Here is a 22,204-nt window from a genome sequence, read left to right on the forward strand (position 1 = left end):
ACTTTGCCAACAAAGGTCAGTCTAGTCAAGGCTATGGTTTTTCCAGTAGTCATGTATGGATGTGAGAGTTGGACTATAAAAAAAGCTGAGCACTGAAGATTTGATGCTTTTGAACTGTGGTGTTGGAGAAGACTCTTGAGAGTCCCTTGGACTGCAAGGAGATCCAACCAGTCCATCCTAAAGGAGATCAGTCCTGGGTATTCATTGGAGGGACTGATATTGAAGATGAAACTCCAATACTTTGGCCACCTGATGGGGAGAGCTGAATCACGTGAAAAGACCCTGATGCTGGGAAAGATTGAGGGCAGGAGGAGAAGGGGACGACAGAGGATGAGACGGTTGGATGGCATCACTGACACAATGGACATGGGTTTGGGTGGGCTCTGGGAGTTGGTGATGGACAGTGAGGCCTGGGGTATTGCGGTTCATGGGGTTGCAAAGAATCGGACACGACTGAGCCACTGAACTGAACTGAACTGCCTGGACCACACTGCCTCCTTGTTCCCTCTGCCTCCAGCCCCACCAACACTGCAGGATGTCTTGATGGCCCTCTGCACCTCCCCTCTAATTCTGCCTTCAGTCCACTGCAGGCCAGCCTTGGCTTCCGCTCCCTATCTCCTTGCAGTATTCAGCACAGTCTGCCCGTGCCTTCTAGAAACACCTTTCTCTGTTGCGTCTACTGCCTCAGTAGACTTTCCTCCCACCTCCCTGGCCACTCTGACTCCGTTTCCTTGGCTGCCTCTCCCTCTCTGGATGACCTGCAAACACTGAGAATCTTCAAGGTCAAGTTCAGGACCACTGTCTCTGCCCTCTCAGGCTCCAGGTGGTCACATCCAGAACCACTGCTTTAAATTCCATCCACATGCTGATAGGCCCCCAGTAGGTTCCTTCCTTAAGTGCCAGACTTATACAACCTCCACATGGGGCTCAAATAAACACCTTCAACTTAACTGCCAGAAACAGAGCCCCTGGTTCCCCTTGCTAATCTGACCCTGCTCCATTGCCTTTGCTCACTCAGTGGTCCCACTAACCACACAATTTCTGCAAGCCTGGAGCTTGGGGGATCCTTGATTTCTCTGGCTCCTGCATCCAGCTCACGGCAATCCCCCAGAACCTATCTCCTCATCAAACCCTAAATCTGTCCCTGTCTCTGCATTCCCCACCCCAACAGCCCTAGTCCATGGAACACCTTATACTACACCATATTTCTAATTCATCTGAAATTCAAATGTAAATAGCATCCTGCATTTTTTATTCAGTAAGTCTGGCTTCTCCGCCTACCAGGCGCCAAAGCTGGCCAGGGCCTCCTACTTGGTCTGACCTCACCTTGCCAAGAAGCTCCCTGTGCCTGCTCCCTGGCCCATCTGGGCTCCAAGTGAACCAGGAGAGGCCTCTGCCTCCCCAGCCTGCAGCACTGATCGGGGGAGAGGAGTCAAATCCCCCATCCCCAACCTCCTGAGATGTCTGCATGGCTCAGCCAGAGCCAGGCTTCCGTCTTCTCATTCCAGGTGGCTTCCTGCTCATCACTCTTGCCCCAGGGTTCTGATTTGAAGGATGGAGGAGACTGATATTTGTGAGAGTCCCAGCAGAGGGCCTGGCTCACCCAGTGCCCAATAAATGATGGCACCCCCTCATCCTCCTCGTGCCTGTGTGGACACTGCAAAGACAGGAAGATGAGGAAAGGATTTCTTGGTGGGAATGGCCCTTGCTCTCTCCAACAGCTTTCTTTTAAATCACTACATTTAAACCATGTGTTGTGGTGAGGAGCCCTGTTTCAGGAAGCTCTGGGAGTCACAGGGACAAAGTCTGGTCTTGCAGCTGGCGGAGCAATGTGGGGGTGTGGACACTTGTGTGCAGGCTCGCTGCGCCAACACAGGACAAAGTCCAGACCCTGCGCCGGGCCTGTGGCCAGCCAGCCTGGCTTATCTGTCCAGCCTCTCTCCTCCCCCTCATCTCTGGTCTTCTGGTAAACTCCTGGAAGCTGAGCGAACTGGTTCCTTAGGATCTGAGAGAATACCCTTTTACTAAAAGCCTGCTCTTGGGGAAGATGTTACTTACTCTCTGAGCCTCTACTTTTCCATCAGCTGAATGGGGCTAAGGAATGCAGCCCATCTACCCAGCTGAGCAAATGAGACCATTCAAGAGCTGGTGATGCTCTCTGCCTATGTGAGCGGTCCTCCTTGGAGACCAGCTCCCTGACAGGGAGGTTTCCAGCTGCTCCCTGGGCCTTGGAGCTGGCGCCTCTCCTGTTTCTGTGGCTCTGTGTGCTTCCCTGTTGCCTTCAGCAGTGTGTTGCTAGGTGCCTCTGGACTCAGAGAGCTCCTTGATCTCCAGGAGCTGTGATTTCCCCTGATGGTGCCTGGCACACAGATGGTGCTTGATAAGTGCTTGATAAACAAGCACAGACCGTGGAATTCCACTGCCTTTTTGGTATCTAGAAGACAGACAGAGGCCCCTCCACCTCCCCCTACCTCCTGCCTATTCTAGAGCAAAGGCTTAATTCCTGTCCCTGGAAACAGGACCTCCCCTGCCCCCCTTTTTGGTCAACTCTAAGTCAGAAGATATTAAGAAGAGGTGGCAAGAATACACAGAAGAACTGTACAAAAAAGAGCTTCACGACCCAGATAATCACGATGGTGTAATCACTAACCTAGAGCCAGACATCCTGGAATGTGAAGTCAAGTGGGCCTTAGAAAGCATCACTATGAACAAAGCTAGTGGAAGTGATGGAATTCCAGTTGAGCTATTCCAAATCCTGGAAGATGATGCTGTGAAAGTGCTGCACTCAATATGCCAGCAAATTTGGAAAACTCAGCAGTGACCACAGGACTGGAAAAGGTCAGTTTTCATTCCAGTCCCAAAGAAAGGTAATGCCAAAGAATGCTCAAACTACTGCACAATTGCACTCATCTCACATGCTAGTAAAATAATGCTCAAAATTCTCCAAGCCAGGCTTCAGCAATATGTGAACCATGAACTTCCAGATGTTCAAGCTGGCTTTAGAAAAGGCAGAGGAACCAGAGATCAAATTGCCAACATCCGCTGAATCACAGAAAAAGCAAGAGAGTTCCAGAAAAACATCTATTTCTGCTTTCTTGACTATGCCAAAGCCTTTGACTGTGTGGACCACAATAAACTGTGGAAAATTCTGAAAGAGATGGGAATATCAGATCACCTGACCTGCCTCTTGAGAAACCTATATACAGGTCAGGAAGCAACAGTTAGAACTGGACATGGAACAACAGACTGGTTCCAAATAGGAAAAGGAATACGTCAAGGCTGTATATTGTCACCCTGCTTATTTAACATATGCAGAGTACATCATGAGAAATGCTGGGCTGGAGGAAGCACAAGTTGGAATCAAGATGGGCAGGAGAAATATCAATAACCTCAGATATGCAGATGACACCACCCTTATGGCAGAAAGTGAAGAAGAAATAAAGAGTCTCTTGATGAAAGTGAAAGAAGAGAGTGAAAAAGTTGGCTTAAAGCTCATCATTCAGAAAACTAAGATCATAGCATCCAGTCCTATCATTTTATGGCAAATAGATGGGGAAACAGTGGCTGACTTTATTTTTCTTGGCTCCAAAATCACTGTGGATGGTGACTGCAGGCATGAAATTAAAAGATGCTTACTTCTTGGAAGGAAAGTTATAACCAATCTAGATAGCATATTAAAAAGCAGAGATATTACTTTGCCAACAAAGGTCAGTCTAGTCAAGGCTATGGTTTTTCCGGTGGTCATGTATGGATGTGAGAGTTGGACTGTGAAGAAAGCTGAGCGCGGAAGAATTGATGCTTTTGAACTGTGGTGTTGGAGAAGACTCTTGAGAGTCCCTTGGACTGCAAGGAGATCCAACCAGTCCATCCTAAAGGAGATCAGTGCTGGGTGTTCATTGGAAGGACTGATGCTAAAGCTGAAACTCCAATACTTTGGCCACCTCATGCGAAGAGTTGACTCATTGGAAAAGACCCTGATGCTGGGAGGGATTGGGGTCAGGAGGAGCAGGGGACGACAGAGGATGAGATGGCTGGATGGCATCACCGACTGGATGGACATGAGTTTGAGTGAACTCAGGGAGTTGGTGATGGACAGGGAGGCCTGGCCTGCTGCAACTCATGGGGTGGCAAAGAGTTGGACACGACTGAGCGACTGAACTGAAGTCTCCTTGGGATGATTAAGCTCTATATTCTGATTAGCCCCTTTCCATGCTATACGAGATCAGCACTGATTTTAAGCCAGGCCCATTATTTGTGTTATTTTATTTGAGCTCCCCAATAACCTTATGGAGTGAGCACTTGTTACCATCATCCCCATTTTAGGAATGGAGAAACTGGGGCCCAGAGAGATGAAGTAACTTCTCCAAAGTCACAGATCCAGCAAGCAGGGATTTGAACTCAGCCAGTCGGATGCTGGAGCGCATGCTCTTGAAGCTCTGGGGGTTGGGTGTAGTGAGAGTGTGAGCACGAAGGCGGAGGCTGCTGCGGGGAACCGGGCGCCGGAGCAGATGGAGGAACTGGGACGTGGAGGCAGGAGCCGGGGAGGAGTCGGCCGCGGCGGTGGGCGGGGCTACGGTGAGAACCGCCGGCAATGGGCGGGGCCTGACGGGCAGGCCCTCCAGGATCCCCGCCGGAGTCCGTGATGCTCGGAAGGCTGACTGACAGCGGCCTGCGGAGTGGGCCGGGCCAGGCCGGGTCGGACCGGGATGGGGCCGGAAGGCCGGCTCTGCTACGTGGCGGCCTCGGGCAGGCTCGGCGCTCGCCACCAGCCAGCCCCGGGGCGGCGGGACTTCCCCTAGCAGGCGCCTCCCTCCGGGTTTGCTCCAGCTCGGACTAGTGTTTATTTAAAGCTGGATTTAAAGGTCTCCAGCTGCAGCGAGCGATACAGCGGGCATTCTTGGAGACTCCGGCCACCCCAAGAGGGTGCGGGCCCCCCCCCCCCCCCTTGGTGATGGCTTCCCCTTCCTTCCCGACACGTCAGCAGACCAGCCTTAGTCCTGAGTCGCCTGAGGGCGATGGGCATCCCTCTGGCTGCAGCCAGGGCTGCTCCGAGGACCGGCCAGGTCAGCGTCCAGCGAGGGCGCGGGGCTGGGCGGGGTCTGGTGACAGTCGTATCCCCAGGGTATCTTGTAAGTGCACACAGGCATTTAATCTACATAACATAACCTGCAGGCATCTCTGGAATCGGTTTGAACTCTGGCCCCACTGCTTACCGCCCAGGAGAGGACTTAACCTTTCTTTCTTTTATTTTAATTGGAGGCTAATTACAATATTGTGGTGGTTTTTGCCATACATTCACATAAATCAGCCATGGGTGTACATGTGTTCCCCATCCTGACCCTCCCTCCCACCTCCCTCCCCATCCCATTCCTCAGGGTCATCCCAGTGCACCAGCGCTGAGCACCCTGTCTCATGCATGGAACCTGGACTGGTGATCTGTTTCACATATGATATCAATGCTATTCTCTCAAAACACCCCACCCTCGCCTTCTCCCACACAGTCCAAAAGTCTGTTCTTTACATCTGTCTCTTTTGCTGTCTCGCATATAGGGTCATCCTTACCATCTTTCTAAATTCCATATATATGCATTAATATCCTGTATTGGTGTTTTTCTTTCTGACTTACTTCAGGCTTTAACCTTTCTAAGCATCAGTTTGAAAGTGAAAGTTGCTCAGTGGTATCCAACCCTTTATGACCCCATGGACTATACTGTCTATGGAATTCTCCAGGCCAGAATACCAGAGTGGGTAGCCTTTCCCTTCTCCAGGGGATCTTCCCAACCCAGGGATCGAACCCAGGTCTCCCACATTGCAGGCGGATTCTTTACCAGCTGAGCCACAAGGACAGCATCAGTTTACCATTCCAGAAATGGGGATAAGATGCTTCTTTACCCTCTGAAGGTGTTTTGAAGATTAGATCTAATATTTGTTGAGCACTTACTTTGTGTCAGGCATTATTTTTAGGGCTTTGCTGTTTTCACTCAACAGCGTATCAAGTTGTTGTTCCCTTTCTATGAGTGAGGAATGGACACTTAAAGAGGTTAATTTTCCCAAGATCACACCATTTGGAGCCCTGGGCAGGGTTAGCCCATTGTCCAGGCCAAGGTCCCTGCCCTCCCCCGCCTCTGTTCCAGGAGGCAGGCGCCTACCATTCACCGAGATCCCCACAGTGGGAGCCCCCACCCCATAAGAAGAGGGTTGTCAGAGATGACAGCTGTCTTCCAGTCTCTTCTTGAGACTAAATTGTGGTAAGTGTCCTCACCACAAAGTACACGTGTTCCCTTTTTAGACAGTTCAGGGACGACTCAGGGGCCCAGTGGAGCCATTATAAGGAGAAACCAGAAGAATATGGGATTAGAGCCTGTCTTACTGGGCGGGTCCCAGAAGCCACCTCGCCCAGTCCTCTGCGGTCACTGTCCTGAGGTCACTGGGCTACTTGAACTGGAGGTTTTGTGTGGCCGCAGATGGGCCCAGCCTCACACTCTGGGGATCGTCCATCAAGTGTTCATGAGCTGGGGCAAACCCGCTCACCCCCAAATCTGGTTACTGTCCCTGGGGGAGGGGACAGCCACTGGCTAATTTAAAACAGAGCATCCCACCCGAGTGGCCTTTGGCTCCTGCCGTCTTCCAGCCCTGCTGGCAGCAGAACTTTTCTCTGTGGCATGATTTGCTGATGTGGCTGCTGTTGGGTGTGGGGGGGAGGAGTGCGGGAAGCACCGTTTTCTGAGCATATGTTTGTGAAATTAAAACCCTGCCTGTGAGAACCCTCTGCACGTTGCAGCTGTGAAGAGACGAGAGCAAGGCCAAGGGAGGCCTTTTGGTGGGACGGCTGGCACCCCTGGGAGGATCCAGCTCTGTCTGGGATCTGGCAGCCGTGACTGCAGGGGAAATCAGGCCCCTGTCTTCTCTCAGTTTCCCCTCTCCCATCTCTTCCTCTTCACTCTTCTCATCCTGATTTCCAGAAGAGAAGAAACACACCCGGGACTCAGGGGTGCACATGTGGCCACTGGATTTCCTCGCCCTGCCCCGCCCCCAGCCTGGGGAGATGATGGTGCTCCCACATGGCCATTGGTTCCAGGCCTGGACTGGGGTGGTCTCCAGTGGGGTCAGGGGGTCCTGGGAGACATGGAGGCCCTTAAGGCTCAGCGGCTGTGCTCCTGTTGGGCGATGAAGGTGTCTAGCTCCACAGCGTTCTCCTCTCCACCCAGGGCCCTTCCCAACTCCAGAGGGACCCAGGCCCCTGCAGCCCTCTCCTCTCCTGTTTTCAGTCAGACCCAGGGTTCAGATTGCTCTACTGCCTCTTCCTGTGTGACTCTGGGCAAGTCCCTTCCCATCTCCAAGACTCAGTTTTGTCCATCCATAAAATGGTAAGTATCCCAGAGCCCACCTCACAAGGCGAGGTAGTGAGGTTACATGAGCTTACGCCCAGAACCACCAAAAGCACTCTGTTTGGATATACCACGAATTTCCCCACTCACCAAATGATGCCGAAACAGATGGCTGTTTATTTTCAAGAAAGACGGCACACATTCTTTCACGTAGTGGAGTGCTCTTAGTGATTAGTTTTTGAACAACCAGTGAGATATGCTGCCTAAAACAACCTGCATGGGTCCTTCTGGCCAAGGTCATCTGAGGAACCGCTTGAGGGGTGGTTAGCAAGTTTAACCCAGATTGGAACCGATCCTATGGCGTCATAGGCTCCAGTGCGAGTGTGCACAGATCCTTTGAGGACACTTAAGAACACGCAATCCGGGGTTACAGGATGGGGATCAGGCAGGGACACCTCCGATGAATGGGACCGCCAGCTGCCCTAATGTTATGCAAATAGGTGCTTGAAGCTTGGATAAAAATGCCCATGAAAGCATCCTACAGATTTCAAAAATGTTGCATCGCAGAGAACCAAGAAGGGAGAGAAGACGTGCTTGGACGACTCAGATGACTCAAAAGGTGGCTTTGACGATGGCAGAGGCCCTGAGCCCACAGGTGTGGTGGATGAGGTGGCAAAAACTTGAGTGACAGGATAGGGTGATGAGAGCACTCTTCTAAAGTAACACGTTGTCACACATAACCTGTGATCATGACTTGCCAACCTCACAGATGGCAAGTAAGTTACTTGTTATAAATAGATAATTAACTATTTCATTGACTGAAAAAAAGATTATCTTAAATACATTCAGTTAGGTCACACATCCTTTGGATATTTGAGTGGGGAAACAGGGAATTGTTACAGGAAGGGGGACCCCTTCCAAGGGCCCGAGAGTGGGCTTTTATCTAACACTCAGAAATGAATTGTCCAAGGAGACGCACGTACTGACAAAGCAAGAGACTCTATTGGGAAGTGGCGCCCAGGCAGAGAACAGCAGCATAAAGGAAACCAGAAGGGCTCTGCCACGTGGCTCACAGTCTTGTGTTTTATGGTGATGGGATTAGTTTCTGGGTTGTCTCTGGCCGATCCTTCTGAGTCAGGACTCCTTCCTGATGGTGCTTGCATCCACTCAGCCAAGATGGCTTCCAGCCAGAAGGATCCTGGGAGGTTGGTAGGACATATGGACTGGAGTTTCCTCTCTCCTTTTGACCTTTCCCGAATTCTTCCAGTTGGTGGCAGCTTGTTAGTTCTGTGTTTCTTACCGGGACCTCCTGTTGTAAAACAACTCATATAAAAGGCTACCGTGGTGTCTGGCCACAGCGGGTCGTTTCAGCCAGTGGTTCCCCTAATGCTATGCTAAGTCGCTTCAGTTGTGTCCGACTCTGTGCGACCCCAAAGACGGCAGCCCACCAGGCTCCCCCGTCCCTGGGATTCTCCAGGCAAGAACACTGGAGTGGGCTGCCATTTCCTTCTCCAATGCATGAAAGTGAAAAGTGAAAATGAAGTCACTCAGTCATGTCCAACTCTTAGCGACCCCATGGATTGCAGCCTAACAGGCTCCTCCATCCATGGGATTTTCCAAGCAAGAGTACTGGAGTGGGGTACCATTGCCTTCTCCAGGTTCCCCTAATAGAATCATCCTATTTGGGGGCTTGTTATTTGAGTCTCTGGGTGCCCCTTCACCCCACACATTCCCTTTCCAGAGGGGGCCCCCCCTGTCTCTGTCACCCTTCCTCTGGCTGCCTGCCCTGGGGGTGGCTGCACATGCCAGGGAATTGACTCCCCTCCACCAGGAGCAGCCCTGAGGCCGTGACCAAGTGGTCTGGTGTATAATTTCCCCCAGCTCCCTTGTCCCTTGAACAAGCCAATGCTGAAGTCTGTGTTCCCTGGGGGATTAAGTGCCAGGGGCCCCAGTGGTTACGCGCTTGACAACACACCCTTTATTGGCCGACTCCCATTCTCTGACTCACTTTCCCTCTCCCTTCCTGATCCCTCCAGGCTTCCCTCCAAATAAAGAAGGTTGACTCCATGTTTGTCTCAGGTCTTCTCCTGGGGAAATCCAACCTACGGCAAGTGCAGATGATGAAGGAGAGTGGTGGTTATCATCACCCGTCGTTATTTTGATAAAAGCAGGAAAACGAGGTTCCTGCTTTGGGCCTCCTAGCCCCAGAGCTGGGGAGACAGGCGAGGGGGTCTCTTTTAGGTCAGATTGGGGAGGGGGAGGTCTGACTACATGTTTATCTCAAAGCAATCTCAAAGTAATTCATCCTCTCTCCCTCTCTCTCAGTCAATTATATGCTTGAGCAGCTAAGCCCCAAATCGGTCCATCCAGAGCAATTAAAAGCTTCCTTTGCCAGGCCTTGGGGATTGATCTCTGATCAATGAGAAGAACACCACAGCTGGAAAGCAGCCGAAACCAAGAACAGGGCAACTGTGTCCTGTTCAGATGAGCTAGGCCACCATTAAAATTTGTTTTTAAAAGTGCCTCTTATTTTCCAATATGGGATGGGAGGTGGGGTGAATGTCATACTAATGACCAGAAATGTCTCTTTCATTTTCTAGCCCACTTGTCCCCAGATGAAATTTATTTGTGAAAACCTGTCTGGGGCCCATGAACCATGGTATTATTATATCATTATATTTGTAAACACTGTATTCCTAATTATATTTAGAATGAATCATACAGCAATAGCAGTGGAATCACATAACTTGTAGGTACAATGTTCTGGTAGCTGTGCTAAGAATGTCAGGTATTTTATTTTAGCTGACTCTAATGATACTATGAAGCGGTCACTGTTATGGCTATTTATTGATGCAACTACTCAGGCTCAGAGAGATTGAGTAACTTGCCTGAGACCACATAGCAGAAAGTCGCAGAAGAGGATTACAAACTCAGGCAGTCCAGCTTCCAAGCCTGGGTTCTTCACCATGAAAAAAGTAGCCTGGCTTTTCATACCAGGAGAGAAGGGACCAGATGGCTTGGCTGACTTTGTTGTCAAAGCCAGGCCCACCCTGACTTGCCTTTCCCCAGAGAGCTGAAACTAGGTGGATTTTGGTTCTCAGCCATTCCTCCCTGCTGGTCTCTTTCACTGAAACGTCAGAGGGTTCTGTAAACCAGCTTTCCCCAGGTCCCAGCTCCTGTGGCCTCAGAAGGAACCCTTGGGAAACAACTCTGTGTCCACAAACAAGCCAGTTCACACTGAAGCTAGTGCTGCCTGGAAACAGCTTATCAAGAAAGGCAGGGTAAGTGAAAACACAGGACGCTAGCCCTGCAACCTCTTAGGTGGTCCACTTTCAAGAGAGTGTCCCAGGAGACTCCTGGGTGCCCATAGAATGGGGAGTGGATGAGCAACAAGGAGAATGTCCTGTCCAGGGGACATCTCGGGATTACAGGGAATAGTGGTACCAGTGCCGCCAGTCATCATGCACTGTGTGACTCTGGCCACATCACCTCTCTGCTCTATTTCCTCCTCGGTGAAATGGGTGGACGGTTCAGAGGAGTCCCGAGGCCCCTCTTGTCTCAGGGATCGGGAAGCATCAGTTTCCACAGGCAGCTGAAACCTTACTCTCTGCTCCCCATGCTTCTGCTCACTCCATGTCCCCGTGCTGGTTTGCATGGTTCTGTGACCCTCTGATGATGCAGCCCGGCCACTGTAAATGTGTGAGGTCAGCGAATGGGAAATTCCCTGGGTTTGGATTTGCAAGGTGGGTTTGGCATAGTGGTTCCAAACCAGACATGATTTTGCCCCTTGCCAGCCTCCCCTTGGACATTTGGGAATATCTGGAAATATGTTTGGCTGTCACAGCGAGGGGGAGAATGCTCCTGGCATGGAGTGGGCAGAAGCCAGGGATGCTGCTGAACACCCAGCAGTGCACGGGAAAGAGTGACCAGGGCCCCAGGGTCAGTGGCAAAGTTGAGGAGACCTGGACCACAGGAGGCTGGATGGCCCACAACTGCAGGTGCTCCAGACTGTGCACGCCCTGGGACTCCCTCCTCTTCAAATTCCTTTGCCCCAACAGCCAGGAGAAGGCTCCCAAATAAGTATGGCAACAGGTCATAGTTATTCCTTTTAGAAAATAAGGAAAACATGCACATGGTAAGACATTCTACAAAACGGCTCAAAACAGTACACAATGGAGACGAATCATCTCACACCTCCATGTATCCTAGTCTCCCAGTTCCTCTGCCCTGGGAGAGGGCATCACTCACCTGTTTCTTATGTTATGTTCATCTTTCCAGGCCCAGAGTTTCCCAGTGTCAGCCCTAATGGCATTTCAGACCAAATAGTTCTATGTCTTGGGGACAGTCTTGTGCACTGTAGGATATAAGCAGCACCCACCAGATGCCAAAATTATCTCCAGACAATGACAAATGTCCCTGGGGACCCTGGTTGAGGACCACTGTCCTGGAGATAGCTTCTGCATATTCTCACATATATGTATTCAAGAAAGCATGTCTTTCTCTTTTGGGGAGATGGGCACATATTAGATGGTCCATGAATATTTGTTAAAAGAATGGATAGGGATTCCCTGGGTGGCTCAGTGGTAAAGAATCTGCCTGCCAATGCAGGGGACACAGGTTCGATCCCTGTTCTGGGAAGATCGCACATGCCGTGGAACAACTAAGCCTGTGCACCACGACGACTGAGGCTCACATGCCCTAAAGCCCGTGCTCCACAACAAAAGAAGCCACCACAAGGAGAAGCCTGCACACTGCAACTAGGGCATAGCCTCTGCTCCCTGCAACAAGGGAAAAGCCTGTGAAGCAAGGAACTCCCAGCATAGCCAAAGATAAATTTTACAAAATTATTTAAAAGAATGGATAACTGAGAATTGTTGTTCAGTCGTGGACTGCAGCATACCAGGCTTCTCTGTCCTTCACTATCTCCCGGAGCTTGCTCAAACTCATGTCCATTGAGTTGGTAATGCCATCCAACTGAAAATAAGTCAACTTAAATAATAAATCAAACCCTATCCTAAATGGCCGGTTACATGTATCCTAATACAAGCACAGGATATGAAACATTTTCTTCCTGATTTCCCCTTACCCATTTTGCTCTAAAGAGGACCATCTTGTGATGCTCCCCAAACACTGTTTGTCTCACTGCTAAAGGCTGAGATTTGGGGGTTGAATCCCCAATGCCCTTGCAGCCTGTTCTCAGAAGCAGCTGGAACTGTCCTCCATAACAACTTACTCCCTGCATTGAGGACCGCCTTCCCTGCCCCCAAATGACAGGCTGGTGAGGCATCAGGGAGGTGTCCATCTACCTCAAGTGGCCCCTCCCATCTGTCTGTCCTGCTCTGCCAACATCTGGCTTTCGTGACAAGCTGTGGCCTTGGTTCCAGAAAGAGTGCCCTTTCTAAGAAGGTGGGGGCATTGGTCCAGCTTGGGCAATCAGCCCAAAGTCCATTTTGTGTGATTCTGGGCGGCTGCCCAGTCTCTCTTCCTGGAATGTAGCAGGGCCTGGGATGGGCTCTGGATTTTCCTGGAGGGGAGTGGGTGGGGGTCTGGGAGCTGGCAGGTGACTTGTGTCCACTACCACGGGGATCGGCTCAGGGGTGACACCCTGCCCAGGGCCTGCTTGCCTATCACTCACTCTAGGCCCTGGGGGAGTAAAGTCAGCCTTCTCAGGGCCGGTAGGGGAGGAGGGTAGGCTGGGCCTTATGATCCACCCCAGAAATAAGGCAGGTCAAGGTCAAGAGCCCTGGCTGTCAAGAGCCTTGGTGAGAGGTGTGGCCGGCATGTGTCAGCGGGGAGTTCAGCTGAGGCCAGGTCAAAGGGCCTTCTTTGTGGTGGTTTTAGGTTAATCAGACTTATGTGGTGGCTCAGGACTACAAAGATACATGTTCCCAGAGAGAGAAACCTTCAGAAGCTGCATGGTTCCGTCCAGCCGTGAGGTCCAACCCCAAGGATGAGGTCATCGCTGTGCTTTATGCCAGACTCTACTAGTCAAGTCACAATGGCCACCAGGGTCAGGGTGGAGAGACTCAGGCCTCACTTCTCGGTAGGGGTGTGTCGAGGTCTCATTGTGGAAGAGCTCGTGGACGGGAGATGCTGCCATCTGCCACGGGTCTTTACTGGATCTTTCTTCTCCCTCCCCATGGCCGCAGCCCCTGATCCACTTCCCTGGAACCATGGCAACCGCCTTCCCAGAAGGCACTGACTTGTACCTCTGTTCTCATCCTTTCCTCCCAGTGGGTTCCAGCCCCAGGGAGTGGGTGAGAGCAGAATGCCCCATGAGTAACCAGGAGCCCTCAGTCGCTGAACTCCCCCCGAGGATTCCCTTTTAGGCTTCTCTCAGCAGCTAGTTCAAGCCCAAGGCCAGGGCAGGTTCAAGGGACAGCATGTGTTCTCCACCCATGTCCCTCCTTTCCTCAGCTCCTTCTGTGTTGATGGCTGGGTGGGGGCGGGGCAGGACAGGGAACATTCCGGTGTGAGCGGGGTCTGAGTCTGGGCTTTTTGGCTCTCCCAGAACATCCTTCATCTCCCTGGGACCTGTCCTCTTCTTCCCTCCTCCCTTCCTCACGATCATGTCTGTTCTCAGTGTCACCCCAGGTTCCTCCTTGAGGGGTAGTTGGTACCACTTGCAGCCTCTCACTGACCTGGAATCCCTCATGCCTCTGAGATTGGTGTCACGTGGTCATCAGTGGCCCCTCATTACCAAAGTCTTTCGGTTCTTGTCTTGTTTGCTTGGCCTCTCTGCAGCATTGAGCGTGGACCACCTTCTTCCAGGAACTTTTCTGCCCTGCCCGCCCCACCCCCCACCCATCTCCTCTTACCTCTCAGATGGACTCCTTTCCAGATGCTTCGTTGGTTCTCTCCTGTCGTTTAACCTTATGACTTATCTGTCCCCTATAAGCACTAACTGCGGAATCTATTTCCCGTTCTCTACTCATTTCATGAGCTCGGAATCTCACATTTCCAACTGCCTACTAGCTATCCCAACTTGGCTGCTCCCAGCCATCTCAGATTCATTCGACCAAAGCTAAACTCAGTGTCCACTTTCCATTGTGACCATCCCCTTCCCATGGAGATGCCGGTGAGCATCACCACCCAACTCATCAACACGAACCTCAGTGCATCACCAGTGCAGCCTTCTTCCGCTGCTGAATTTTAATCACAGGCAGTTTTAGCAAGTCTCTTGCCAGAATTTCTTGAACCCATTCATTCATCCATTCATTCTGTCTGGAGTGACAGACAAATATTTACTGAGCATGTGCTATACCCCAGGCATTGTTCATGTGGCTGGAGATACAGCAGTAACCCAAATAGAATTCTTGCAATCTATGAGGGAGAGAAAGACAATGAGCAGATAGACAGGCAAACACAGAGCGGGACCAATGGTGATAAGGGCTGTGAGACAATAAGACTGAGTGAGGAGCTGGGAGAAGAGGCAGGTGAGCATTTCCTGTCAGGTAGACAGGGAAGACCTACTGATCAGACTTACTGATGACTTACTTGAATAGAGGCCGGAAGGAAATCAGAATCAGCCAAGGGGACACTAAACCATGGCAACTGCCTTCCCAAAGGGCACTGACTTTGTGCCTCTGCTCTCATCCTTTCCTCCCAGCCCCTTTCAGGGCTTTCTGTTTCCCACTGAATCAAGGGTCTTCAAAACTGGACTTTGACCCTGTCTTGCAGCTAAGTCTTACTGTGGTCAGCAGAATTCTGCAATGGCCTGGTGAACTCCACCCCTTATTTTTACCCCTCTGTGTGATCCCCTCCCCCAGGTGTAGGTGGGACCAGTGACTGGGTGTTTGACCATAGACTGTAGCTTCCCTGATTAGGTTATCTTATATAAGATTCCGTCTCAGCCAATTTATGTGATGAGAAGGCTTCCAGGAGCCCGCAGTGGCCTCCAGTAGAAACCTGGGGCCCTTGGTCTTGGAGTCGTGAGGCAGTGGATTCTGCCAATCACCTGGATGAAGTGGGAGGCAGGTTTGTCCCCTCGAAGCCTCAGGGATACCACAGCTCCACAGACACCTTCTGCAACTCGTGGGAAGAGAATCCAGCAGAGCTGTGCTCACTCCTGACCCACGGAAACTGTGAGACAACTAGCATGTGTTCCTTGTTACACAGCAATGGAAAACCAACACGCTCGCCCCTCAAGCCTTATGCAAGTCCTTTGGCTGCTCCTGCTTCCAGACAGGCTATTTTTTCATGCCCTCCTCTGGCCCTACATTTTCTCTCTGGTTAAATTTTGTCTGTCCTTCAAAATCCCATTCAAATGCGCCCTCTTCCTTTCTGCACCCCAGTTTGCCCTGGCCCCTCCAGTCCCCCACCCCACAGCCCTTGGTCCTCTCCCCCACACTTGCCCCGTCGGTTGTCTGCATGCCCCGACCCACTCCCTCACCCCTTGCCCATCGTCCATCTCAGGGTGTTACTCAGGGCCTGGCTTCCAACACATGGGGGGCTCCTCACTTGGGGGGTTTGGGGGGGTCCTGGATGGGGCTCTGACCATCGTGCATTCCTTCCCACTGCTTGGAGAAGGCTACTCTGGGGCCAAACCTCTCATCAGATTCTCAAAGAGGCCTGAGGTCCTGAGAAGATAAAGACTGACTGAGGCCGGACAGATGTCAAGACCCAACTCTTGAATTGAAGCCCCTGGGTTCTCGCCCACTAAGGGATTTCCGTTTGAAGCCTGGGTGCTAATCACAGCTTTGCTAGAGGAATGTGAGGCTTCTGGGGTGTTCTGCAGGACAGTGGCTGTTCTGACACGTGTCAGAGCCCAGTCATCTGCTCTGGGATGGAGGTGGTTCAGCTGGAGGAAGGAGGAAGGGAGAAGGGTGCAGCAGGGGCCCAGGAAAGCCCGCTCGATGGCGAGAGGAGGAAACAGAAGGGAGAGTCCTGGGGACCAAGCGGGCAGGGGAAAGGAAGCCGGCTCATTCTGCTCTGAAGGAGTGGCTGCGTTTCTCCTTTTAACTGTGGCAGGTGCCTGATCACCCCTCCCGGTGCTGGCTCCCCTGGGCTCCTTGGCAGTGCCAGGGTATTTTTAGCCCTCCAGGAAGTGGAACAAAGCACCCGGGCAGGCAGTGCCGCGCTTTTGGCTTTGGCTGAGGCCGTGCTCAGCAGCTTTCTAAGAAAGCACGGGGGGCCTTCTCCATTGCAGGAGATGTGGGGGATGTGTGTCCAGCTCCCTCACGTGCCTCTGAGGCTGTGTCCCTCAGAGGCTTGGAGGGGGACATCCTCACCAGCTGGGGGCACTGAGAGCTAGACTGGGATGTTAGGGGTGGGGGTGAGTAGCGGGCCTCTCTCCAGGAAGGATCAATCAGTTCAGCCGCTCAGTCATGTCTGACTCTTTGCAATCCCATGGACTGCAGCACGCCAGGCCTCCCTGTCCATCACTAACTCCCAGAGTTTACTCAAACTCATGTCCATCGAGTTGGTGATACCAGCCAACCATCTCATCCTCTGTTGTCCCCTTTTCCTCCTGCCTTCAATCTTTCCCACCATCAGGGTCTTTTTCCAATGAGTCAGTTCTTCGCATCAGGTGGCCAAAGTATCGGAGCTTCAGCTTCAGCACCCGTCCTTCCAATGAATACATAGTGTCAGATGCTTGGCGGCCCCCACGCCTCACTCTGAAGGAGACACTGACTTGTAGGGGAGCCACTGGTGTGAGGTGTGCAAGGCAGGAACTCTAGGTTGGGGGCTGGGAAGATGGGGGGTGGGGGCCTCTCCGGGCTAGAAACACCTGTCCCTGCAGTGAGGGGGAAGTGGGGGAGAGCAGCCTGACCCCACACTCCGAGGACCCAGTGATGGACTCTCAAGGTCAGCCTTGAGCCTTGATCTGCCAAATATTTGCTTGGATCACTGACCCAGCCGACTTCTGGCCCTCACACCCCCTGGGCTTGTATCCAGGTCCTGCGCCAACCAGACACCCCACCCTTTGTTCCTGGAGGGGTTGGTGCTATTTCCTAAAGAGGCCTTTCCAGGCAAGTGTGGTGGCCATATCCCATCATGGGATTCCTGAACTGCAGACCAAGGTGGACAAGCTGGGGGGTTGCAGCCAGGAGTTCCCCTGGACGCTTTGTTTGAAGCAGCGACTTCAGTGAACTGGACTGAAGTGGCCAAGGTTCAGCATGGCTGCCCACGCAGAATCAACCAACACAAGGCCAGGTCACCCGGGGCCTTCTTCCCCCAACCCCACAAGCCTGGGAAGGAGAGTAGCCTTGCCCCCCAACCCCCCTAGAGCGGGTGGAGGAGGCTGAGATGGGCTTGGTCAGGGCCTAGAAAGGAGGGAAGAACCAATCTTTCTGTCTGCCTGCCTGCCTGTCGGTCTCTCTCTCTCACACATACTCCCCGCCGAGTGTCCACTCTACGGGTAGCCACCATGTTAAGTTCCATACTGGCATCAGCCCCTGAATCCCAGGGACTCTGCAGTTACTTTTGCTCCATTTTGCTGACGTGGAAACAAAGATTCAGAGGTTAAGCAACCTGTCTAAGCACACACAACCTGGTGTTAAATCCAGGTGAGTGTACGGACTGCCCACTGCAGCCAATTAGAGGAAGAGGAGGGAAAAGGTCGTGCACTTGTTCACTGAGATTCTAGAACAGGGCGGGGGAAGGGCTGGTGGGGGGCAGGGCCACGTGCCTGCCTGGACCACTTACTTCCCAAGATTGAGATGGGATCAGTAAACTTCTGACCGTCACCGGAAGCCAAGCTCAGACTAAACAATGCTCTGTGATCTCAGCCCCACTCTCTGCTTTTGCCTGTACCCCTTACCCCTGTTGCAGCCTCGCCTCCCCTTATTCACCCTTCAAGGCCCAGAGAAAAGGCCAGCTCCCCCAGAATGGCTTCCTTACCCCAACTCTACCTCCGGGAGCCACGACTTCCTTTCCCTTTGAGTCTTCGGTCTCTTGACTTCTGTCTTGCACTGCACTTGGCCTGTTCTGATTAGAGTCTTATAATCTTTCACTGTGTATCTGTCCATCTTACTCATTAGGTTGGGAGAGAAAGTGTTTGTTATGGTAGTGTTTATTTGGTCACCTGATATTAAGAGCAGACTCATTGGGAAAGACCCTGATGCTGGGAAAGATTGAAGGCAGGAGGAGAAGGGGATGACAGAGGATGAGATGGTTGGATGGCATCACTGACTCAATGGACATGAGTTTGAGCAAACTCTGGGAGATAGTGAAGGACAGGGAAGCCTGGCGTGTTGCAGTCCATGGGGTTGCAAAGGGTCAGATACGACTGAGTGACTGAACAAGTGGAGTCCTGCTAACTCAGTTGCCTGATCTGTGGTGCTTGCTGATTCCCAGGGTGTAAATACTCCTGCCATGGCCAATTTCGAGCTGTTATGGTTCAACACCGGGCTCACAAAATTCCCGAGGATTTAACAGTGGCTGTTGTGCACCAGGACTCAGGGGCTCCAGTTCAACACTGCTAAGACTTAACAGTTTACACTTAGTAGGTACACACTGGGCTGATGCCACAGAATCCTTGCTTGGGTGGACTATTCTATTCAACATTTTTGTTCTTGCCAGGAGTCTCTACTTTGTTCCTAGAATACTTTACAAAGGACATCTGGGGACATGGTAACAGTCCTTGTTTCCTCCCTGTGTTCATGCCCTTTTGGGATGTGACTTTTCAGCTTCCCCCATGAAGAGCTGGAGCCAGTTTCTCAATCCTCAAATCAGGCTTGGCCTTGTCACTTGACCTTGGCAGTGGAATATAGTCACAGTGACTGCGACCTTGAGTTCTGCTCCGGTCTCTTTAATTTTATTTTTATTTATTTACTTTTGGCTGTGCTGGGTCTTTGTTGTGCTGAAGGCTTTTCTCTAGTTGCAGTGAGTAGAGTCTACTCTCTAGTTGTGCTGCTGGGCTTCTCGCTGTGGTGGCTTCTCTTGTTATGGAGCCCGGGCTCCGGATGCACGAACTTCAGTAGTTGCAGCTCCCAGGCTCCGCAGCACAGGCTCAACAGTTGTGGAGCATAGGCTTTGTGGGATCTTCCCAGATTAGGGATCGAACTCGTGTCTCCTGCATTGGTAGGCAGATTCTTTACCACTGAGCCCCCAGGGAAACCCCCGGCTCTTATTTTGGGATCCTGCCAGCTACAAGATATAAAGCCCAGGCTTCCCTGTGAGGATGAAGCCATACACTTTGGCTGAGCCATTGTATCGACACATCAGCCAGGCCAGGCAAACCCTGCCACAGGCCATAGGAGTGAGCCCAGCCCAAACTGCTAACTTGCAGAATCATGAACTAAGTAAATGGCTGTTGTTTTAAACCACTGAGTTTGGGGGTGCTTTTTAAGCAGTCAAAGCGCTCTGATGTAATAGCATCCTTGCATTCATAAGTAGCCTTGTTTTCAAGTAGCGTCTAAGTGTGTTGAAATAGCCTCCTGCTCCCTGCAGCTCATTAGCTGTGAACTCAGGTATTAGCACTGCTGCCCCCAAGTACATGACTTGTAGCAGAATGTTAATCCTCCTAGAAGGACCTGGAAGAGGTGGCCCCCTGACCCCCCGATGAAACGGCTGAGGCCTGGATGAGAGGCCTGGTGGACGAGAGGCCTGGTGGACGAAAGGCCTGGAGCCCAAGGCCTTGGACTCAATCTGAGCTCTCTTCTCGTCCACCTGTGTCTCATGCAGCCATGAGACTGGGAGCTGCCCTTTTCCTAATCTTCCAGTGAGGATTGAATTGCTTTTCTGGGGAAATGTCCCACCAGGAGTGGGAAAATGAAACTGATTCCTCTTTTCCACCCTGTTGTATAATTTTGGGGGTAGAAGAAAAGATCCTGATGTATTTGGGTTGGGGAGGAGGGAGAGAGCTGTGCCCTAAACCATACTTAATAAATTCCTACTTTCAGTTCACAAGCAAAATCTTGCCTGTGACCTGTGAAAGCTTCTGTGAAAAATGCAACCCAACCCATTCTGCCCTCTAGGTTTGAACCACCGAAACTCAAGTGGTGAAGGGGCATCATTTCAGAGACGGAGAGAGGAAGCAAGCATGAAATGGGTTTTGCAGCTGCACGTGTGGTATGGGGTTATCCTCCACCAGCTGTGTGACCTTGGACAAGTCACCCAACCCCCTTGGGGCCTGCAGGGCAAGGGAGACTGGAGAGCCCCATAGCCTCTTCCTGCTGTTGTCTTCTTACTGGCTTAAAGGGAAAAGTGAGGGAGAGCCAGAGAGGCTTCTGAGAGCTGACCACTGGGGTTCACTGACCCTGTTCCATCTACACATGGTGTGCTCACCATCATGACCTGGAGGCAGTGTAGCATCACACTCTGGGGCATGGCCCAGTTTATATTTGGCCTTGGGATGCAGTCAGAATATAAACATCCAACATCACTACCCTGCCTGCCACCTCAACTCAGCGCCGGGCACCCTGGACCTGATTGGATAGGTGGGGAAATAGTAGTGGGCGAGGGTTCATTAGCAGCCACTCCATCACAGAGTAACATGCTGTCTCTCATGGGCAAGCTGTGTGACCCTAGGCAGGCTACTCAACCTCTTTGATCCTTCATTTCTTTCTCTAGAGTATAATGTCATGTGAAACTTTTACAACACTGCATCATGATAAATACTGAAGGAAAACAGAGCGGGTGCTGATGCCTGCTGTATTACATAGAACATAGGCCAAAGTGAATGGTTCTCTATCTACCTAACAGAAAATTATGTTGACCTCAAGGTCTTGTTTGGCCTCAACCAGTCACACCACACCTGCTTAGACCTTCTGGGAGGTTCCCATTTTTCAGTTTCAGGATTTTGACTTTGCTCAGTTATTTGTGGACACCTGGGACATACTTTAAAAATTTTTTACGATAAAAAAAATTCCCCCCCTGGATTTTATGGGGACATACTTGGTGCCTTTTACGGGTTGTTAAAAGAACAGATGATACTGTCCATCTAAAGTATGAAGCTTAGCGCCTAGACTTCTAAAGCCTTCACCAACAGCAACTGCTATTACCAATCCCCCATCACCTTTCTCCCTCCCTCTCCCCGCCCCCCATGTTGGCGGCGCTCCGCAAACCCGGAGTTAGATGCCCAGCTGTGGCCGGCAGGGCGGCTCAGGAGCCATCATGCAGGGAGGTCAGGGTTGGGATCCAGCGTACTAGCTCCCCAGGCCCCGGGTCAAGTGATCTGAAGTGCCCACAAGGTCATTCTCCCGTTCTCCCTCCTGATGGTGCGGGGTGACAGTGGCTTCTTCTCTCCAGACTTACCCTCCACCGATGTGTGGATCGAGGAGCTTTGAAGATTCAGCAGAGGCAAACCCGCTGCCTTCGGGCAGGCACAGCAGCCCTTCTCCGCCCCACGGTACAGCTGGGCATCAGCTACAGCCATCGGGTCCACCCCCGCCCCCGCCCGCTCTCCTGCTTTTTGCAGTGCTGCCTGGCCCGACCCCGTGGACTACATTTCCCAGGGTGCCTTGCACGCGGGCATCCCCGCTAGGTTCAGCCAATGGGAAGAGGGGAAGGGAGACAGGCACTGCCTCTCCCTACAAGGGAGGAGAGAAACCCGGCGGGGTACCTCCAGCGCTCTCGGCTCTGAACCTTGTCTGCAGCTCTGCAGCCCGGTCGGGCGGTGTCTCCTCCTTGGTTTTAGCTACTGATCTTGTCCTGCTTCCTCTGTCCCTCCAGCCTGAGGGAAGCAGCGGTTTCTTGCCTCTTCTATTAGGTTTTCATCTGCTCCTTCCTACATTAATTCCCTGTGGAATCACTTGGCCTGGACTCTTGTTTTTCTGTTGGGACTCTGGCTACCGCAGCTGCCCAGGAAAAGCGCTTGCAGACAGAGGCCCTGGGTCACCCCTCGGGCCTGGGGATGCCGCCTTGAAGAAGAGGGTGTGCCCTAGAAGAGCTGTTTTCATTCAGTATTCATTGTGATTCAACCTTGTAAAAGT

At 51.8% G+C, this 22,204-nt stretch overlaps 1 long non-coding RNA gene across 1 annotated transcript; it reads right to left on the reverse strand.

The window, feature by feature from the left end:
• Nucleotides 1-5,880: 5,880 nt before the first annotated feature.
• Nucleotides 5,881-21,701, reverse strand: LOC112578813. Its single transcript, XR_003103189.3, has 2 exons — nt 21,528-21,701; nt 5,881-8,637 (listed from the first exon to the last, which is right to left on the reverse strand). It is a non-coding gene; the product is annotated as an uncharacterized LOC112578813 (long non-coding RNA).
• Between the last annotated feature and the right edge of the window lie 503 nt (nt 21,702-22,204).

The sequence above is a fragment of the Bubalus bubalis genome, chromosome 14, assembly GCF_019923935.1.
Source record: "Bubalus bubalis isolate 160015118507 breed Murrah chromosome 14, NDDB_SH_1, whole genome shotgun sequence".
Lineage (NCBI taxonomy): Eukaryota > Metazoa > Chordata > Mammalia > Artiodactyla > Bovidae > Bubalus > Bubalus bubalis.